Genomic DNA, 7,358 nt, shown 5'->3' on the forward strand with positions numbered 1-7,358 from the left:
ATTTTATCTGAAGATTCTAAAAATAACCCCAAAAAATTTTGGTCTTACATAAAATGTATGAACGCTAGAAATAATTCAATACCTTCTCTTGCTGGCAGTATGGGTAATGTAACGGATAACAATAAACAGAAAAATGAAGTTCTAAATCTAGCTTTGAAAAACTCGTTCATGGAAGAGGACTGCAGCACCATTCCCCCTTTCAATTATCAAACAAACACAAGGATGGCTGACGTAATATTTAGTGTATCTGGGATTGTAAAACAGTTAAGATCTTTAGATGCCAGGAAGGCATCTGGCCCAGATGGTATCCCTGTAAGATTTTATGTTGACTATGCTACAAATATAGCACTGTTCTTATCCATGATCTATTAGAGATCATTGGAACAACGGGAAGGTCATAGCAATCTATAAAAAGGGTAGAAAATCAGATAAACCTAATTACCAGCTAATTTCACTGACATTGATTTGTTGTAGAATCATGGAACATATTTTGTGTCCAGACATAATGACCTGTCTAGACTCTGAGACGCTCATCTGCAGAAACCAGCATGATTTTAGGAAACAGTGGTCATGCGAGACACCTCTTTGCGCACGATATACAACAGGCTCTTGATACTGGCTCCCAGGTTGATGCCATATTCCTTGACTTTCGAAAGACATTCGACTCAGTTCTGCACTGTCACTTGGTCCAAAAAGTCTGCATTTGTGGTGTACCCAATGACATATGCTGTTGGATAGAAAGGTTTTTAACAGATAAGCAGTATGTTTCCCTGAATGGCGAGACTTCAACAGAAACAAGCGTAACATCAGGTGTGCGCCAGGGCAGTATAATAGGTCCTCTTCTTTTTACAACTTGCATAAATGATCTGGTTGATGGTATTGACAGCAGCATTAGACTGTTTGTCGATGATGCTGTAGTCTACAGGAAAGTAGTATCACATAAAAGTTGTGAACAAATCAATGAGGATTTGCAGAAAATAAATGAGTGGTGTAATGACTGGCAGTTATCTCTCAATACTAACAAGTGTAGCCTAATGTGTATAACAAAGCAAAAATCCCCATTATTGTATGAGTACAAAATAAATGCCCAGTCTTTGGAAACGGTAACATCAGTCAAGTGCCTGGGTGTGACTATTCGAAATCATTTCAAATGGAATGATCAGATTACACAAATAATGGGTAAGGTGAACTCCAGATTGTGTTTTATTGGTAGAATCCTGAAGTGATGCAGTCCTTGGTTCATCCAGTCTCAGAATATTGAGGATCTGTATGGGATCCTTACCAGTTGGGTCTGATTCAAGAGACTGAGAAGGTACAAAGAAGAGTGGCAAGATTCGTAACTGGTACATTTAGCCATTGCGAGAGCATTACAAATCTCATAGAAAGTTTGAAGTGGGATACACTTGCAGACAGACGACGTGCTAAACAGAAGGGGCTGCTCACTAAATTCCAAAATCTGATCTTAGCTGAGGATGTAGAGCATATATTATTACCTCCAACTTTCAGATCACACAATGATCACCATTCAAAGATAAGGGAAATTAGAGCTTATACTGAGGCGTTGAAACAGTTGTTTTTTCTCACGCAATCAGCGAGTGGAACAGAGGGGGGAAATATGACTTTGGAGTGAATAGTGCTTGGTGGCCAGCAGAGTATATATGTAAATGTAGATGTAGATGTAGAGCTGCATGCAATTACTGTGTCTTCAATTTGTGTCATATGCCTTACTGATGTCAAAGAAAATGATAAAGACAATGATTTTTATGTAGAAAATCCTGCTGAACAGCTGCTTCTAGCAATGGTAGGTTGCTGACAGTGGAATGAAATCTTCAGAACTGTTTCTGAGAGCAACTATGGAGTTGCCTGGTCTCTAAGAACCAGACCAGATGATGGTCAACCATATCTTTTTTTACAGTTTGTTAAGGTGGCACTCCTGTAACTACTGTGAAATGTGTGATCCTTCCCTGGTGTGGGGAGAGGCATCAAAATTGCATATCTCCATGGTATGGGAGAGAGACCTGTCTGACATATCAGGTTAAAATATTAAAGGAGGATTTCCTTTGACTCTGGTGGCAAATGTTGTAGCATACAGTACTGATTTGATGTTACCTGGCACAGACAGTGCCAACTCTAGCTCCCAAATAGAGAAAGGGCAGTAAGACTCAGAATTATTTGATATGAAGAACAACTTGCCCCTCCCTACAGTTGTACAGTAGCAGCAAAATGCTGGATACAGGCTGGCATTGGCAATAGCTGTTGTAAAATCCTCTGCCACAGTCTGAGAAATGTCTCCAGGTGTTGTTCAGAGACATCCCTGCTTCAGCACTACTGCTATTGGTAAACTACTATGTTTACCAGAAATCCTCCCGGTGGCTGCCCATATTTTTTTAGAAAATGTGGAACAGTTGATAGAGTCCAGGAACACTTCCCGTGACCTATAATTGCTCTCCTTACTTATGTGTCAAGCACTGTGTGTCACAACTCTGAAGGCTGTGATGTTGTTTACTGTTGGGCAATAATTAAATTGTTGAATAACCAGATGCCTGTCCCGGATTTTAGAGCAGCACTTATTGGTCCACCAAGGTGCAGATTGCCTTCCAAGATGACCTGAGGACTTTGGGATGGATAAGTCAACAGTATGATGGATTACTCGTGTGATGTGGTCCACTCATTCCTGGCTGTTGCAGTGTGCAAACACAACCAGCTGGCTGCAAAGCACCCACTTAGCCCTACTGACCACCCATTTCTGTGGCTTCTGTTCAAGTAATGCTCCATCCGGTAAGTGGATTCACAGTGGGAAGTGGTCACTGGTACGAAGGTCATCAGATGCTTCCCAGTGAACAGAGTCTGTAAGGTTTGGAGAGCAGAAAGAGTTTGATGGCTGAGGATGACCCAGCAGCAGCTGAGAGTAGGACCACCTATGTTGAGGATGCACAGCTCCTGAGCAGCAAGACTCAACCCCAAGCATAAGTATATTTGAACCCTATGGTACATTATGGGCATTTAAGTCACCCAGTAGGAGAAATGGATGGAGAAGTTGTTTTATAAGGTCTGTGTGGGCCTCAAAGTCTCTCATATACTGCAGTGGTAGGTATAATGAGCAGACAGTGATCTTCTGGCCCTCATCAACTGCAATGGTTACTGCTTGGAGGTCAGTAACTGAGAAGAGAGCAGAGGAGTGGCGTGTGTTACTGATAAACACAGAAAACCCTTCACTGGCTTTTTCCCAGTCACATCATCCTTTCAGCGGAGGGTAAGGCCGCATAGCAGAAGGCCATCAGTGGCTTTAAAATGTGTTTTTTGTAAACATAAGCACAGGTGCTGTGCCTGTGTAGTGAGTTTCAGTAGCTCCACATGAGGCCTGAACCCATTGATGTTCCACTGTCATGTGGGAGCCATTTCTCACAGGGGTTGCACCTTCACCCCCTTCCCATTACAGTGGGGAGCCTGCAATGAGTGTAAGTTCAGCAATGGGGAAAAATGGTTGCCCTGGCTAACTTCACATTCCATTAACTCTGAAGCAGAAGTAGCAGAATGACCATCAGGTCCAATGACATTGACTTGTTCTGAAAGTCTACTGCCTGTTTTGCCTGCAGTGAAAGCTTCCTATTTGCTTTTTTTGGCTGAAAGGGCTTTTTAGGAACTACACAGCAGCAGTGAGGCAGTGCTGGATTTCTTACCAAACTCTGCCTCTGGAGGTACAGGAAGCTGTGCAATGGTGGCAAGTGTGGCCTTACCTGATGTAAGGGCTCTGAAACAGCTCCAGCTGAACACATGTACTGACAAATGCAGTTATTAGTGCTGCCTCTAGAAACCTTCATTTCTGTAGCAGCATCAGTTTTCTGAACTGGCTGTTGAAGAACTTTAGTAAAGGAATCAGTGAACGTGAGGGGCTGCAAGGTCTTATAGATCTTTCTGGCCTCATCATGCAGCAAGTGATTCATTGTCTTAATCTCCTGCATCTTCTTTTCTTCAAGGAAGACTCCCCAGTCACCACTCCAAACAGGGTGATTGCCAGAGCAGTTTACACACTTCAGATGAGATGGTCAACTGATCCTTTGAAGGCAGCCTCACCAAATTTCCAACAAGTGACTTCACCCTTGCATCCCAAGGTGGTGTGCCTAAAGTGCTGGTGTTTAAAACAGTACACTGGGTTGGGGACATAAAACCCCATGCTTAAGTGAATAAAATCTGTCTTGACATGCTCTGGGAGTTTTGTGCTATTGTAAGCAAGGATAAATGAGTCTGATTTGATCAGGTTGCATCCATCCTTTCCATTATATTACACACCTCCACAGTGTCTTCTTGGGCCCACTCAGCTTTCAGTTCCTCTTTGGTAATATCTACAAGTTGCCTGTATGACAAAACAACTTTGCTACTGTTCAATGTGTTATGTATCTCCATTTATAAGGCATATTCCACGAGGCATATAGCTATTTGGAGGTTCGTCGCTTGATGGGAACAGCATCCCACTGGGCACACAATTGGCAGATTTTAAAATACCACAAATTCCCTATAAACCATTTTGGATATAGGAAGGTGAAACTTTCACGAAGCTGCCCTTGTTTCTTTAAACTCTTATAAACACATTCTGACCAGTGACATGAGTTCTGTTACTATTACAATAAGTACTCTGAAAAATCCATGAGTCAGGAAGACAGGCTACATGTCCCCTCTTGTTGGACTGGATGTTGATACCCAATGATGCCCCACCCATTCCACTGAGAGGAGAAGGAGAAAATTTGGAGGATTCCATCTCAGTGCCACAATCAGCTACGGGAAATAAAAATCCACCTAGACAGAGCCCCACATGCCTAGGTATGCCTTCTACAACTGAGGTGCAGCAGGTTCCCCACAGGTTGCCTGCTGAAAATTTTTTCTGGCACATACCAGTCCCCAGCTCAGGAACTCTAGGGTCATGAAGCCTATACCCACCAAATGAATTCTTAGACCCTGAAGACTGTATAAAGGATGGAGGAGTTAATTAAGTGTAATTCTGAAAATATTATCAAAAACAGACATACCACTTGTGCTTTCATTCAGTTTCAAGACAGAAGTTTATCTATCAAAATCATATTGGGTGCATTTTGCAAACTCATGTATGAAAACAAGGAGCTGGCAACACTGTCACACTGTACAGTACAATGTACAATTGTGGTATCACAAGAAGACTGAGGAGCCACCAGCACCAGACATAGGGGGCCAAAAATTCTAAAGATGGTTTTCACATAAGCCAAAAACATTAAATAAACAAATATTATTGTGATCTTGACATGATTTTAACCTAAATATCAGAATGAACTGTATCAAAAAACCTAGCTAACCTAAGGACATCACACACAGCCATGCCCGAGGCAGGATTTGAACCTGCGACCGTAGCGGCCACGCGGTTCCAGACTGAAGCGCCTTTAACCGAAAAGCCACACCGGCCGGCTGAACTGTATCACCCCACACTACTATTCCAGCTGTCATAGCTCACTCAGTAGACTGCTGGGGCATCCACCTTGGAGCTATTTTTTGAATCCTGTTAAGGTTTATTTTTTATATTTTAGACACCCATTCCCTACTTCTCATCATAGCATATCATTTTATCACATGACAGTAGCCTATAACATGACAGTGGGATCAATTAAACTGCATGCATGTGTCACCTAACTGCACAGTGCTCAACCATAATTTGTCCTGTCAGCTTCATGTGGGTGGCTTCCAAATGGAGTACACAAATGATGAATGTATTGGAAGGCTTTAGGTACTGCATGCATCTGAAAACTAAACTGTTGCTGCATGTTACCCTCGAAGATGCCACCATGGTAACAATTTTTCATTGTCTGGAGCAATGCCTTCTGGAAACGTAATCTTCATTAACAAGTAATGAACAGAGGTTATTCAAGGACAAGATATACTCCAAAAACAGAGGATGTGATTTTTGAGAATGTTTACCAATCACCATAGTGAAGTACCTGTGATATTGCAATTCCAGATATTTCAAAGACTGGTTATTGAAGTGTTGTATGAGACTATATGAATATCATTATATGTTAACATCAGTGGCCAGAAAACTGAATTTGATGAGCACAGTTTCGTAAATGGCTTCTGCACCAAATGGAAGATAACAAACATTTTATAAATAACATGATATGGACTGACGAATGTAGCTTCACCTGTGAAGGTATTTTCATCTCCCACAAAAGCTGTTATCAATTGGAACGCAACCCATATGTCACCTATGAACGTGGCTTTATTTGTGTCATGGATGAAACAAAATGGTCATTTACATCTGTAAGAAGTTCTGTTATGTCCTAACGTTTAAATAAAGGTAACATTAACAGAAAGAAATACACAAGATACTGCACTGTTCCCTGTTGATGTGTGAATTGGATGACACTTTAACATTAAAAAAAATTGGCATGAATGAAACTCAAACATCATGGTTCCCCCACAAAATCACATTTATAGTAAACCTATTGGCAGATAAGGTTTTGCTAAACATTTTATTTTATAAATATTGGATCAGGTCCACTACATGCATTTTTACTGCTAGGACATGGCATACCTGTTGCTAGGAACCTTAATGAATAGTGATATATGAAACATATATATAATTTAGTTATATACTTGTATTCAATGATATTATTCATGAGGTAATTAACTTTTTATTATTTTCAACAATTGGGTTCTTCTAATTATATGGTTTTAGGAACTGTAAAGTCTACCCACACATTTTTATTGTTTAATACTGTTTACGTTTTTCTGTAATTCTGCTCCAGCTAAATTCTTGTAATAAAGATAAGACAATAGCTGAGAAAGGTGGAAAACAGCTTGTGAAACTGATGAGAAGCTGGACCTGCTTGTGACTTCATGGAGTGAAAGTAAAACTTCCATGAGGCATTTATAAGAAAAATGTATATAATAATCTGTATACAATTAAACAAATTATCACATCTCGACACTGAGGAATTAAAATTTCAACATGAACTGAAAGATAAATGAACTGCTAACTGCAAAAAGGAAACAAGTCCACTTTTACAAATTTTACAGGGGACTGCTTTATACAAAAACTCTAAAACAAAATTATTCTATATTTTTCTAAAAATATGTGATTGTTTGATGCTTTAGATGATGTAGTTTTTATTCTACTTTGTGTTACATATGTGCTCTCCCCTTTTGCAGTAAATAAATTGGAATATAAATAAACCTTATATTTTGAGGATACAAAATTGACATATTTCCCTCAAACTAAATACATTTTAAACATTACTACATCATAATAAATTCACAGACTTAAAATTCTATTCAGTTTCATCTCTGTTTGTTGTTGGACTGATCAAAATTTTATTTCAAAACTGTATCTTTCCCTC

Source organism: Schistocerca cancellata, unplaced genomic scaffold, assembly GCF_023864275.1.
Source record: "Schistocerca cancellata isolate TAMUIC-IGC-003103 unplaced genomic scaffold, iqSchCanc2.1 HiC_scaffold_426, whole genome shotgun sequence".
NCBI lineage: Eukaryota > Metazoa > Arthropoda > Insecta > Orthoptera > Acrididae > Schistocerca > Schistocerca cancellata.